This window comes from Taudactylus pleione, unplaced genomic scaffold (genome assembly GCF_031769625.1).
Source record: "Taudactylus pleione unplaced genomic scaffold, aTauple2 ptg000122l, whole genome shotgun sequence".
NCBI classification, from domain to species: Eukaryota; Metazoa; Chordata; class Amphibia; order Anura; family Myobatrachidae; genus Taudactylus; species Taudactylus pleione.
In genome coordinates, this window is record NW_028284524.1 from 1,945,923 (window position 1) to 1,960,752 (window position 14,830).

Genomic DNA, 14,830 nt, shown 5'->3' on the forward strand with positions numbered 1-14,830 from the left:
CCTTCCCATAGGAAGGAGTGGGGCTACAAGAACAAGCGCCAAACTTTGAAAACTTTCAGTTTTCAGAGTTTGCTGAATATCATGTGGTCCTATTTGGACTCCTGATGATGAAAGGCCCGACAACCTAAATATACTGAAACTAGTGTCTCTGCATGGTTAACCGGCCATTTATTATATGGTGAATAGGCCCCTTTGACAGCACAGAATTGGCTTATTCTGTAATTGCTTCCATCACCTTATATGACACCTCTGGAAGACTTCATTGGACCTTCATTTATGAAATACATTGTGGAACTTATTCAGAGTTGGACACAAATGGCATCTTTGCACAACCTGGGAATAAAAAGAGCATGTTACTGTACCTATACAGAGTTGTCCACAAACCAAATTACAGTACATCGAACACTGCATAGGAAGCAAATGCACCTTCCTCCTCATGCAAGTACAGGAGCAGATTTGCCAGGAACAGGGGTGGCGTCACTATGAGCACGGAAGCTGCTCAATAGCACAGTACACAATTCATACACATTACAATAAATGGTAGGAAAGTGTAGATAAAAAGAGCCCAAACACTTGCAGTCTATTCAATGCAACTCAAACAAGACGTAAATATATCAATTTGACTTCTTTATAGTTAACACTTCTAAACATATGAGTAGCCTTCTTCTTCCCCAACTGAGGATACATGCTTTATTTTTTTTTTAAAACGAGTTTTCAATATGCTGTAATCAAGCAATTATATGGCAGCTGCAGCAGCTGTACTACATTTTCCGTAACTGGTTATCCTGCCTTCTGCGTCAAATGGTGTGGTGTATTGAATAAATCCTCGTTAAATCTGATTATTCTGGTGGTGGAAGACGTTGGTGTGGCATTACAGAAAGTGAGGGCAGATATTAAGAATTTTGAATGTGATTTCTTAACCACTTTAAAGGCTGACAAGTCTGATAATTGGTTGGACCGATTACAAGTACAGATTGACAAATATCGTACAGACTTGATATCCTTTAAAAGGAAAAATCTGGAAACTGTGGAGGCAGATTACCAGAGACACACAGTATATAAGTGGTTATCGGGGGAGAACAACTCTTCTAGAAGTAACAGAGGATCCAATTTTAGATCTGTCTCTAGCGGATTCAGACTGGGGAAATATACATCGTACTCCTCTTCCGAGTCAGAAACCACTGAGAGCCTTCCACCATCTGGGTCTCCTTTTTTTGGTCCTGGCATGAGATCAACCACAAGGGGTGCTATAGGAGACATAAGAGACCTCACCCGAAGAGGGGGAAAAAACAGAGGCAGACCAAGGGGGAGAAGGGCAGTAAGGAGTTGATCTTTAATTTGTCTGATAGACAATTGTCCATGGCAGAGACATCTCTTCTCTCTAAAGGTTTGTCTTTTATCCCTAGATGTAATTTTGACCCATTTCAGTGGTCTATTGATCACTTTAAAATGGGTCGGAAATTACGATTGAGAGAGTATTTTGATAATAGGGATGTGGTGGGTCGTGATCTAGAAGTTTGGCCTTTTAAAAAAGTGAGTACTTTTGACCCTCAGTCGTCTAACCCCAGTTTGAAAACGTTCCTAAGTTTGGTTGACTCAGATTGTAGACAGGCACATTGTGATGGAAGGTTTTTTGATAATATCAGTCAGGATGAACGACTGGCATTGAAGTCTTTGAAAGATGATACCTCAATTGTCATAAGAAATGCAGACAAAGGGTGGAGCTGTGGTTCTCCAGAACTTTACAGATTATGATAAAGAAATCAGAACTCAATTATCTGATAGTAGAACCTATTGCAAGCTTGAGTTCAACCCAATGTCGAGAATTAAGAAGGAAGTAGATGCTTTGATAGATCTGGCACTACTAAATACATGGATTGATAATGAAGTAGCCTCATTTCTTAGAGTTGAATTTCCTATTTGCCCCATTATCTATACACTTCCAAAAGTGCACGTCTATGATAGACCCACCCGGTAGGCCGATTATTTCGGCGAGGGGGTCTATATTGCAGCCGATTGCACAATTTGTTGATTATTACTTGCAGCCATTTGTTAAAATGACTGATGCCTATATAAGAGACACAGGACATTTTTTGTCAGATCTTAGAACTTTGATTGATCTACCTACTGATTATGTACTGGGTACGCTTGATATGTGCTTGTTGTACACAGTGATTCCACATGAGAATGGGATTGAGGCCGTAAGGGAAGCTCTACTTTTGGATCCATATAATGGTCCACCAATTGAGTTTATTCTGTCACTACTCAGAAATGTGTTAGAATCTAACCATTTTATGTATCAGGGGGAATACTATTTGCAAACAGCGGGAACCGCTATGAGTTCAAACTTAGTGCCCGCGTATGCGAATATCTTTATGGATAGGTATGAGCACAAACATATTCTAAATAATTTTGGTGAACAACTAATTTACTACAAACGGTTCATAGATGACATATTTGTCCTATAGAGAGGTAACACCAAGTCCTTTGTAGAAATGGTACAATTTTTGAATATGCTTGACAGCCCAATCCGGTTTACATACATGTGTGACGACACGGAAATTCATTTTTTGGATGTAACTGTTTTTAACGGTCTGAATGGCCTAGAGTACACGCTCTATACAAAGGACACTGACAGAAATACTCTCTTGTGGGCCACAAGCCATCACCCAGTAATTAATTTAAAGGATGTTTTGTTACGTTCAGATATGTGTCCTAAAAACAAGGGTGAAACCAGTTGGTTACATAAACATAATGGCTGTTTCAAGTGCCTGAATTGTACTACTTGTAGAGCACTGAGTACAGGACAATTCTTCTGTCACCCGCATAATGGGAGCAAAATCTTTCTATGGCACCATCTAACGTGTTTATTGGACCATGTGGTATATTATTTGGTGTGTCCATGTGGATTATTGTACGTGGGGAAGACAATGCGGACATTTTGGGAATGAATGTCGCAACATCTATCATCTACCAGGTTGGCATATGCCTCAGGAAATTCTGATAAACCGGTGGCTCAGCGTTACTTGAAGGAGAAACCTCAAGTTTCAACATTACGATATATGATTATCAACTGGGTGGCACCGTTACCAAGAGGTGGAGATAGGGGTCTGATGCTCCTAAAAGAGAAGCTAGATGGATCCATCGATTGGGCACACTGGCGCCTAGAGGCCTGAATGAGGTAAATCCTCTGAATATTTTTCTATGACTTTCCTTATAAAGTGTTTATAAGGGTCAATGATTGGTGTAGTAATCCTCTTAATGACCATGGGACAATATGACACCTTTGATGATGCTTTAATTTTTTTGGGACCTGTTGACCCATATATACAATTGATATTTTATATAATGGATATTTTATATTTATGTTAAATGTGGTTTGTCCAGTGTGTTATTTAACACACTTGTTGGTGATATTGTTTTTTCCGTGTTGCCATGGTTACCCATTCTTGAGATTCTGATAGGCTTCCCTTTATTATGGTTGTGATGCTAATGGCCCCTGACTTAAAGATAGTGATTTTGCTGTTTTGACTGCTGTGAGAGATCCCTATTATGTTCTCTCTTTGAGTTAGCGATTTAGACAGTGCTTAAGTTAAGTATCAATATTTAATGTGTTAGCTTGGTTGTGCACTGAGGGGGACTTCCGGTCTAGCGCAAGGGATGCGTTGCACTGTGTGAAATGCAAGCATGTATTACCATGCCAATGAGTGATGCTGGTTTGCCAATGTATTTCCGGTTTCCGCGTCTGGTGACTTCCGGTCTGAGTGCCGTGGGAACACGTGTGGGATTGTATAATGGCGTTGCTCCGACTATGGATGCACATAAGTATGAGGTCATTTTATATCCATGAGTTAGATCAGTAATTGAGCAGTGTATTTGGCGCGAATGGCGCCGTTTCGTGGGGGCTTGTCAGATCTTTGGCATGGGTATATATGGCGACATGGTGGTGGTGGTTAGCTATCGTTCTCTCTGTTCTTGGAGCCTGGTGGTCTTGAGAAAGGTCCAGTTGCGGGACTGAAACGTTGACTTGTACCATGGAATAAATATTTAAGAAGAAAAAACTTTTTGTCCTTTTGAAATATAAGCCTGGGAGTGCTCCTTTCTATGGACTATATTAGTGGCAATGTATAAAAGTACCCTTTTGGATTGCCAGTGGGATTTCTTTGCACCCCAGCATTTTTGAACTATAGTGGAGTGTTTCTATTATATACACAATATATATATATATATATATATATATATATATATACACACATACATACACATACATACATACATACATACATATACAAATAGTTTGACTTCTCTGCAGCCTGTGGGATCAGCATTGCAAGACTGTGCAGTCACTGCTGAAGGATTAAAATAAGATGAGGGCTGCATAAGTACAAAGCAATATAAGTGGCCTAATTTTTTGTAATTGGTTAGAGGTTAGGAACCTGTTGCTAGGTAGATTAATTGGTTTGTTGGTATTGATTGGTCATAGGATTTGGCCTATGAGTAGGTTTTGGGGCGTATACCTTTGAAGGGGCTATTTAAGGAGAGATTTGAATATTGTACAGCCTCTTTTCAGTTTGGAAGTCAGGCTGAGTAGAAACTGTGTCAGATTTCTATTACCTCAGAATTCGTCTTTCTATACATCTATATACTTATTCTATCCTTTTATTAGAATTCCTGTTATTTCAGTGTATTGCTTGCAAATCTTTTTTCCTTTGTTCCTTAATTGGTGCTCAATCCTCCCTTTTCACGATAAACTGTTCTCCCCCATTTCCTGTCCCATCCCTGCTGCCCAGCAGTCCCTCTCCTATACAACTATGAACACCCCCTACCGCCCCTCCACCTACCATTTTACATCATATTGTTTTCCCTTTTGTGTAAAACCAGATTTGTATTACAATGCCCCAGCCCAGAAGGTCTGCAGCCCCCCCCCAGCGTTTGGCTGAGGCAGCCTGCCTGCTGGCGTCCGCCGGTTACCGCTGCCCCAGTGTGAGTGAGGTCGGGCAGAGGTGCTGCTTTCACCCCAGCCTTGCCCCACCCTCTCGCGTCCCTTGGCCCTCGTTCCCCTTCAGACAGGGAGTGGGACAGAGGCGCCGCTTCCCCCCCTTCAGTTGCCTGCGTCCCCTGGCTCCCGGCACACACTTACCCCCGCGGAGCGAGAAGGAGGCACCTCTTCCCGGCCCTCTGTTTCACCGCCCGCTCCCTACACAGCCACAACTCCCTGGGACAGTTGCGGCCGCAGGGGACTCTGTCCTCAGCAATGCGAGCGCTGGGGACTGGGCATCCCGGCCGCGTCATTAGTGGCCATCATTAGAGCACGACTCCCCCCTCAAATCAGGCAGTACACAACAGCCCCCCCCCCCAAGTAGGGCAGCTGCTTTCATGATACAGCCTGCAGCCGCTATGTTAGATATGGGAGGAGTGCCTCAGTTCCCCCAACAAGCTTCACGAGCCATTTTAGGTATGAAAGCAGCGCCACCTGCTGTCCATATAGGAGTGATGCATATTGTGAGTTCACAGCTTCACTTAATATGCCAGCCCAGGGCCGGTTCTAGACATTCTAGAGCTCAGGGCGAAAGTTTCCTTTGGCGCCCCGAGCTTGGGGGCGTGGCTTAATTGGGGGCGTGGTCACTGGTTAAAACAAAAAAGTACAAACAAAAAAGGGGTGCCAGTAGCCTTACTCACAGCTGCACATGGCTGAGCATTGAATACCCTAAGCCTCTGTAGGGAAAAGCAAACTAAATAATGGATATGTAAAAACTTAGGTGAAGGTAAGGCATGGAGCTAACAAAATGTGGTGCAAAAATCTGACCCTACACAGAGCTATACACAAATTTGACACATGTTCCTTGTCACACACAGGGCCTGATTCAGACCCGGTCGCAAGCGCTGTGCGCTCGCAACCAGGTAGATGGTAGGCCAGTGCGCATGTGCACGATGGAGCCGGCTCCGTCGTGCGCATGCGCGAGACCCGGATAGCAACGGGCACTCCGGGTCTCATACCAAAGGGGGCGTGCTGTCGATGTTGAGTGACAGCACGCCCCCTTTGGTGGGCGGGCCGGGGGCATGGTTGCCCAGACGGAGGCGTTCTGGGAACGCCCCATGGGAACGCCTACCGTCTGGGACCGGCCCCACTGACATCACAAGTGATGTCAGTGGGAGACCTTTCGGCTCTGTCAGAGCCGAAAGCTCTCTGGGGCTTGCGGCAACGAGACCCTACCACAAGGGTCTCATCGCAAGCCCGATGGTCGCGATGGTCTTGACCATCGTGACCATCATCATGGCCGCTCGCTATAGCTGTGGGTGGTCACCCACAGCAATGCGAGCGGCCAGGAGGCCGTTCTGAAAAAAAAAATGCCTGGCCCTGATTCAGAGCGAGCGCTCTGTCAGAGCGTCCGGCTCTGAATCAGGCCCACAGTCCCAAGTTCCTCTTATTTAGAAGGAACCCAGTCCGACTACAATATATTGTAACGCACACTGTCCCATTCAATGCTGCATACCAGGCTGTAATCGAAGACTTAGGAGTCAATCCAATTACTTACGATGTACTTGCGCATGCAAGTCATCTTGACAACGGGCCCGCCTGACAGCAGCACGGATTCGCTTACAAGTGCTCGCAGCACCATAGGGCTCCAAGCTAATTTAGGCGAATTCGGAGCGGGCTGAGAAGGGTTTTTAACGTTGTTGCAATGGCAACTCGCACCCTCCACATGTAATTTGATTGACGCCTTGTGTATCAGTGTACCTAGATGCAGAGACCTGTCTTAAAATATACAGAATAGGAAAAGCATTGTACATTATGCCTTGTTCAATACTAAACATTCATGAAAAGTTTCGAAACGTATATCCATGACATATTTTTACAATGTAGTAAACCTAGCAACTGTACGTTGATAGGTCATTTAGAAAAGCATTGTGCATTGCCTGAATACTACAGAGCCTTGTACATTATACCATACTGCAGAGTGCCACTGCTATACAGAGCTGACCAAATGTATACTAGGGGTGAGCGGGTTCGGATTTCTGAAATCCGAACCCCCCCGAGCCCCCCCGATCCGAGTCCGATCCGAATCAGGCTCGACTTTTCCCGCCTGACTCGGATCTGAAATCGAGGCAAAACGTCATCATCCCGCCTTCCGAGTCTCGCGGGCTTTGGATCCTATATAAGGTACCCACGTCGGCGCCATTTTCTCACTCGGCTGTGGACAGTGAAGAGGGAGGGTGGGAGTTAGGGCTGTGTAGTGTAGTGTAGTGTAGTGCTGCTGTTGTCCACTACTTCAAAGTCCATAGGGGCTGGCTGTGTTGTGCTGTGCTGCTGTTGTTAATAGGGGCTGTGTCCACTACTTCAAAGTCCATAGGGGCTGGCTGGACTGTGTTGTGCAGTCAGTTCTCCATAGGGGCTGTGTCCACTCCAAAGTCCTGTGCAGTGTCCCAGTCCTAAAGAGGTGCTGTAGTGTTGTCCAGGGGGTGCTCTGTCCATCAGGGGTGCTCCCCCCAAGTGCTAAAAAAATAATATATTTTCTGTGTTTGTGAATTGTGTGCGCAGTAGCCGCACGTGCATCAACAAAGTAGTGCCAAGCGTGCGCCTGTGTCATAAGTAAAGGGCCGGCTGGCTTGACCGTTAAGGGTGCTGTAACCCCCGAAAGTACACTCCAGTCCAAACCAAAAAAAAAATTATTTTCTGTGTTTGTGAATTGTGTGCGCAGTAGCCGCACGTGCATCAACAAAGTAGTGCCAAGCGTGCGCCTGTGTCATAAGTAAAGGGCCGGCTGGCTTGACCGTTAAGGGTGCTGTAACCCCCGAAAGTACACTCCAGTCCAAACCAAAAAAAAAATTATTTTCTGTGTTTGTGAATTGTGTGCGCAGTAGCCGCACGTGCATCAACAAAGTAGTGCCAAGCGTGCGCCTGTGTCATAAGTAAAGGGCCGGCTGGCTTGACCGTTAAGGGTGCTGTAACCCCCGAAAGTACACTCCAGTCCAAACCAAAAAAAAAATTATTTTCTGTGTTTGTGAATTGTGTGCGCAGTAGCCGCACGTGCATCAACAAAGTAGTGCCAAGCGTGCGCCTGTGTCATAAGTAAAGGGCCGGCTGGCTTGACCGTTAAGGGTGCTGTAACCCCCGAAAGTACACTCCAGTCCAAACCAAAAAAAAAATTATTTTCTGTGTTTGTGAATTGTGTGCGCAGTAGCCGCACGTGCATCAACAAAGTAGTGCCAAGCGTGCGCCTGTGTCATAAGTAAAGGGCCGGCTGGCTTGACCGTTAAGGGTGCTGTAACCCCCGAAAGTACACTCCAGTCCAAACCAAAAAAAAAATTATTTTCTGTGTTTGTGAATTGTGTGCGCAGTAGCCGCACGTGCATCAACAAAGTAGTGCCAAGCGTGCGCCTGTGTCATAAGTAAAGGGCCGGCTGGCTTGACCGTTAAGGGTGCTGTAACCCCCGAAAGTACACTCCAGTCCAAACCAAAAAAAAAATTATTTTCTGTGTTTGTGAATTGTGTGCGCAGTAGCCGCACGTGCATCAACAAAGTAGTGCCAAGCGTGCGCCTGTGTCATAAGTAAAGGGCCGGCTGGCTTGACCGTTAAGGGTGCTGTAACCCCCGAAAGTACACTCCAGTCCAAACCAAAAAAAAAATTATTTTCTGTGTTTGTGAATTGTGTGCGCAGTAGCCGCACGTGCATCAACAAAGTAGTGCCAAGCGTGCGCCTGTGTCATAAGTAAAGGGCCGGCTGGCTTGACCGTTAAGGGTGCTGTAACCCCCGAAAGTACACTCCAGTCCAAACCAAAAAAAAAATTATTTTCTGTGTTTGTGAATTGTGTGCGCAGTAGCCGCACGTGCATCAACAAAGTAGTGCCAAGCGTGCGCCTGTGTCATAAGTAAAGGGCCGGCTGGCTTGACCGTTAAGGGTGCTGTAACCCCCGAAAGTACACTCCAGTCCAAACCAAAAAAAAAATTATTTTCTGTGTTTGTGAATTGTGTGCGCAGTAGCCGCACGTGCATCAACAAAGTAGTGCCAAGCGTGCGCCTGTGTCATAAGTAAAGGGCCGGCTGGCTTGACCGTTAAGGGTGCTGTAACCCCCGAAAGTACACTCCAGTCCAAACCAAAAAAAAAATTATTTTCTGTGTTTGTGAATTGTGTGCGCAGTAGCCGCACGTGCATCAACAAAGTAGTGCCAAGCGTGCGCCTGTGTCATAAGTAAAGGGCCGGCTGGCTTGACCGTTAAAGGGTGCTGTAACCCCCAAAGTACACTCCAGTCCAAAAAAATATATATTTTCTGTGTTTGTGACTTGTGTGCACTGTGGCTGCATGTGCATCAACAAAGGAGCAGCGCCAAGCGTGCGCCTGTGTCCCATAAGTAAAGAGCCGGCTGGCTCATTTCTTAAAGGGTGGTGTAACCCACAAAGTGCACTACTCTCCAGCAAAAATAAAAAAATATTTTCTGTGTTTGTGTGCGCTTTAGCCGCACGTATATATATCAATATAACATAAATGGAGGACCCAACTTTCTCTGATAAAAATAAAATAGGGAAAGATCAAGAACCTCTTCCTACTAGTGCTGTTGCTGCTGCTGGGAGTTGTTCATCATCCCAGAGAGGAAGTAGGAACATCACTACTTTTACTAAACAATTGACCCTCCAACAGTCCCTAGCGATGAGGATGAAGTACGACAGCAGTCATCCTGAAGCAAAACGTATAACAGAGGCCTTGACTGCTATGTTGGTGTTAGACGTGCGTCCGGTATCCGACATTAGTGCAGTGGGATTTAGACAATTGATGGAGGTAGTGTGTCCTCGGTTCCAAATCCCGTCTAGATTCCACCTGCATCCTCAAAGCAGCAGCGACAAGCGTGCGTCTGTCTGTTAAAGGGTGGTGACACCCTCAAAGTGTGCTACACAAACAATTAAAATATTGTTCTTTTTTTTTCTGTCTTTGTGAATTGTGTGGGCTGTAGCCGCACCTGCATCCTTAAAGCAGCAGCGACAAGCGTGCGTCTGTCTGTTAAAGGGTGGTGACACCCTCAAAGTGTGCTACACAAACAATTAAAATATTGTTCTTTTTTTTTCTGTCTTTGTGAATTGTGTGGGCTGTAGCCGCACCTGCATCCTTAAAGCAGCAGCGACAAGCGTGCGTCTGTCTGTTAAAGGGTGGTGACACCCTCAAAGTGTGCTACACAAACAATTAAAATCTTGTTCTTTTTTTTTTGGTCTTTGTGAAATGTGTGGGCTGTAGCCGCACCTGCATCCTTAAAGCAGCAGCGACAAGCGTGCGTCTGTCTGTTAAAGGGTGGTGACACCCTCAAAGTGTGCTACACAAACAATTAAAATATTGTTCTTTTTTTTTCTGTCTTTGTGAATTGTGTGGGCTGTAGCCGCACCTGCATCCTTAAAGCAGCAGCGACAAGCGTGCGTCTGTCTGTTAAAGGGTGGTGACACCCTCAAAGTGTGCTACACTAACAATTAAAATATTGTTCTTTTTTTTTTGGTCTTTGTGAAATGTGTGGGCTGTAGCCGCACCTGCATCCTTAAAGCAGCAGCGACAAGCGTGCGTCTGTCTGTTAAAGGGTGGTGTAACTCTCAAAGTGCTCCAAAAAATAAAAAACTATTTTTTTAATGTGTTTGTGACTTGTGTGCGATGTAGCCGCACCTGCATCCTTAAAGCAGCAGCAACAAGCGTGCGTCTGTCTGTTAAAGGGTGGTGACACCCTCAAAGTGTGCTACACAAACAATAAAAATATTCTTCTTTTTTCTGTCTATGTGAATTGTGTGGGCTGTAGCCGCACCTGCATCCTTAAAGCAGCAGCGACAAGCGTGCGTCTGTCTGTTAAAGGGTGGTGACACCTCAAAGTGTTCTACACAAACAATTAAAATATTCTTCTTCTTTTTTCTGTCTTTGTGAATTGTGTGGGCTGTAGCCGCACTTGCATCCTCAAAGCAGCAGCGACAAGCGTGCGTCTGTCTGTTAAAGGGTGGTGTAACCCTCAAAGTGTGCTCCACAAACAATAAAAATATTCTTTTTTTTTTCGGTCTTTGTGAATTGTGTGGGCTGTAGCCGCACTTGAATCCTCAAAGCAGCAGCGACAAGCGTGCGTCTGTCTGTTAAAGGATTACATCGGTGACAGCATCCAAGTAGGCATGTCAGACAGTCCGTACCTGTACTGGCAGGAAAAAGAAGCAATTTGGAGGTCCCTGTACAAACTGGCTCTATTTTACCTGAGTTGCCCCCCCTCCAGTGTGTACTCCGAAAGAGTGTTTAGTGCAGCCGGGAACCTTGTCAGCGAAAGGCGTAGGAGGTTGCTTCCACAAAATGTGGAGAAGATGATGTTCATAAAATGAATTATCAACTCTTCCAGGGAGACCAGCCTCCAGAACGTACAGAGGGACCTGTGGTTCCAGCAGGGACGAATTAATACTCTGTGAGGATGAGGATGTACACACTGAAGAGGGTGAGGAATCGGTGGATGAGGAGGATGAGGATGACATCTTGCCTCCGTAGAGCCAGTTTGTGCAGGGACAGATAAATTGCCAGCTTGTTTTGTGGGGGCCCAAACGAACCAATCATTTCAGCCACAGTTGTGTGGCAGACCCTGGCGCTGAAATGATTGGTTTGTTAAAGTGTGCATGTCCTGTTTATACAACATAAGGGTGGGTGGGAGGGCCCAAGGACAATTCCATCTTGCACCTCTTTTTTTTCTTTGCATTATGTACAGTTTGGGGCCTAGTTTTTCAATGCCATCCTGTCTGCCACTGCAGTTTCACGCCTAGATGGGTCACGTGTTTGTGCCGCCCACTTGTGTCGCTTAGCATAGTCATCCAGCTACCTCGGTGCAACCTTTTGGACATAAAAACACTATTGTGAGGTGTGAGGTATTCAGAATAGACTGGAAATGAGTGGAAATTAAGGTTATTGAGGTTAATAATAGCATAGGAGCAGAAAAACCTACAAATTCTGTGATTTTAGCTGTTTTTATGCTTTTTTTCAAAAAAATACAGATCCAAAACACAAAACCCAGAACCCAAAACACGCAAGGGTGGTTTTGGCAAAACCAATCCAGATCCAAAACACGAAGAAAGATCCAGATCCAAAACCAAAACACAAAACACGAAAAGTGGCCGGTGCACACCCCTAATGTATACATGTATCCTCTCTCCTGAACCTTAGTGACAGCACTTCTGCTAAAGGGCAGCTATAGACTGTCTGTGTGGATTTAAGTTGAAGCAATTATTAATTATTATTAATCATTAGGAAAAATAACGCACACAGGGAGTCTCTCACAAGAGTCAAACAGGGCCACAAGCTGCAGCACTGACACGTGTGGAGGCAGCGGCTGTCACAACTTTTCATCCATTTCATAACCCTATTGAATAGAGAGCAGGGACCGGAGCTGATGAGTAAGTGGTGCGAGGACGTGTAGCACCACACCCACTGCCGAGCTGCTGCTGCTCCAAGGCATTGTGTTCTGGGTCTCAGAGTCCTCTCCCCTGCGCTCACAGTCCCAGTGATGTCGTTGTAGCCGCTAGCCTGTGTCCACATCTGGCATTTTGGGACTCCCAGGATGCCAAGCGTGGCCACGACAACGCGGGGTGTGAAGCATTCTGGGGCAGTGGGAGGGAATGAGTGTCCATAACAGTGGCACCATGGTGGTCACAGATGGGGGTGCTGCAGCGGGCACGCCGTCTAATTAGACGGCGCTGGTGGGACACTGCGACTGTGCCCTCAGGCAGAAGCGCCCCGGGCAATTGCCCTGCTTGCCCGCCCCTAGAACCACCACTGGCCCAGCCCCCTGCATTAGATGCACATAGGGCCCCTCCAGCCAGCACGTTTTACCCTAGTGTGCCTGGTTTGCAAGTTTTCCCAGCCACTAGTACACACAATCAATATTTGCACATGCCGGTGTACACACAGTCCGCCCCATATGTCCCTGCTGTGATCTCCTCCCCTGCTGTGGTTCAGTCCACATGGTCCTCAAACGTACAGCAGAATATCGTGCCCTCCTCCAATCCTTTGCCGTTCTTGGCACCATATCAATTCAATACCCCGCTGACACCAGTTTTTAGCTAGTCACCATTTTGGCAACCAGCTTTAAACCCTGCACAACAATCGCCAAGCTCATACAATTACTCCTGGCAACCTGGATATGCAACGCCAGGTCCTTGGTTACCAAGGTATTCCCATGCGCTCCCTGTCATAGGGAGTAACCCTTTCCTTCCAGCTGCTCCTGCCCACCCCACAGCCCTGGTTTCCCCCGCGCCCCCCATACCTCCAATTCCCAAAGTAGTAGGCAGTGTAGAACCTCCCCCCATTCCCCCTGCTCCAGCCAGAGAACTGGTTATTCCCAGCCAGTTAACAATTTCTGTTTCCGGTTCTGAAGCCGTAGCTAGCACATCAACGGTGCAGGTGGTGCCGGGGGACACAGTTTGCAGTAAGAGAAAGATGGCGGGTGAACAGGTGGCGTTAACCTGAGATTAATCTAGTTCGGTAGCAGCAACCAATGCGGATGCTTTGGAGATTCCAGGGCCATATGGATTTAGTGAGCATGGTGTTTCTCATATGTCATCTGTCAGTTCAACATCCGAATCTTCAACTAGCAGCGAATCTTCGGGTTCCCCTAAGCGCCCGCGAGAATTGGCTAAATTAATTGCGCACAGGTTGGCTAAAAAAGATGCAAAGTGGAAAGACACATGTTCAGCAGAAGCTCCCTCTGAGCCGGCGCTTTTCTCAGAAATGGTGCATTGCGCAAACACAGCAGTCACTAGGGGGTTAAGGAAAAGAATGAAGGAAAAGATAAAGAAGGGGAAGTACGTAGATGTGTTACGTTGACTGAGGAAATGAGGCAGGATGTTGAAAAGGCTAAAAATGCAGGAGGCATGGGAGAAATCGCTTTCCGTAGTTTCCACCACTGGCTGAGGAGTTTCTTAGTTTTTTCAACATCTTATTTAAATACAAGGCCCAATGAACATCCCAACATTTTAAAACACATATTTTTAGTCCACGAGATGTTCATGAAATCAAGGGGTTACACACTGTATGGAGGGAATACGATGAAAAGTTTAGTTGAAAGCAAGACGGAAACCCAACCATGCCTTTAGGTTTTAAGGATGTGGAAGTTTGGTTGGAGGTCACACAACAGAGCAAGAATGTGCTTGAGGGCCAGGATAAAAAACACACCCCTATCTCCAAGGCAGTCACTGGGTACAGGAAGAAGGGTAATTGCTTCACGTATAATGACACAGGGGCACGAGTGTCGTTTTCGACACTCCTGTACAATTTGTGGAGCAGGCATCCAGCCAAAGAGTGTAAGTTGCCAGCAGGGGGGAGTCAGCCCGATCGGGGTACAGGTAGCAGAAGTACTAAATAAGGCTTCATCCCCAGTAGTTCTGTCCAAATTGAATAAATGGCTGGCAAGATACCCCAGGAGAGAGGATGCTCAATTTTGGGGGGATGGGTTTAGTTCAGGTTTCTGTTTTCCCATTATTGAATCGGTTCAGGTTGTGGCGTGCAGGAATTTAAGGTCAGCCAGAGAATTACCTCATGTGGTGAGACAAAAGGTGGAGGCGGAAATTAATTTGGGCAGCATGTGTGGTCCTTTTTCATTTGAGCCCATGCTCGGCTTGTGCATTTCTCCGTTAGGGTTGGTGCCCAAGAAAGTTCCGGGGAAGTTCCGCTTAATCCAGTATTTGTCTTACCCTCATGGGGCCTCTGTTAATGACACGATTCCTGAGGAGTTTTGTAACGTTTGGTACCAGTTGTTTGAGGAGGCCCTCGACTTGATATAGGGTTTTTGCTCTGGGGCATTGATGGCGAAATTGGACATTGAGTCCGCTTTTCGTCTCTTA

The 14,830-nt window shown here is 46.1% G+C and overlaps 1 protein-coding gene across 2 annotated transcripts in view; it reads right to left on the reverse strand.

The window, feature by feature from the left end:
• The window catches only part of NMI (N-myc and STAT interactor), a 90,380-nt gene that overhangs the window by 40,900 nt on the left and 34,650 nt on the right, over positions 1-14,830 (reverse strand). Inside the window, exon 1 of one of the 2 annotated variants that reach the window (XM_088472396.1) lies at positions 236-310. The exons of the other annotated variant lie outside the window; for it this stretch is intronic. The gene's annotated coding sequence lies outside the window, so the exon portion shown is untranslated. Of the gene's footprint in view, positions 1-235; positions 311-14,830 lie in introns of those variants that run through there. 2 annotated transcript variants of the gene reach the window in all.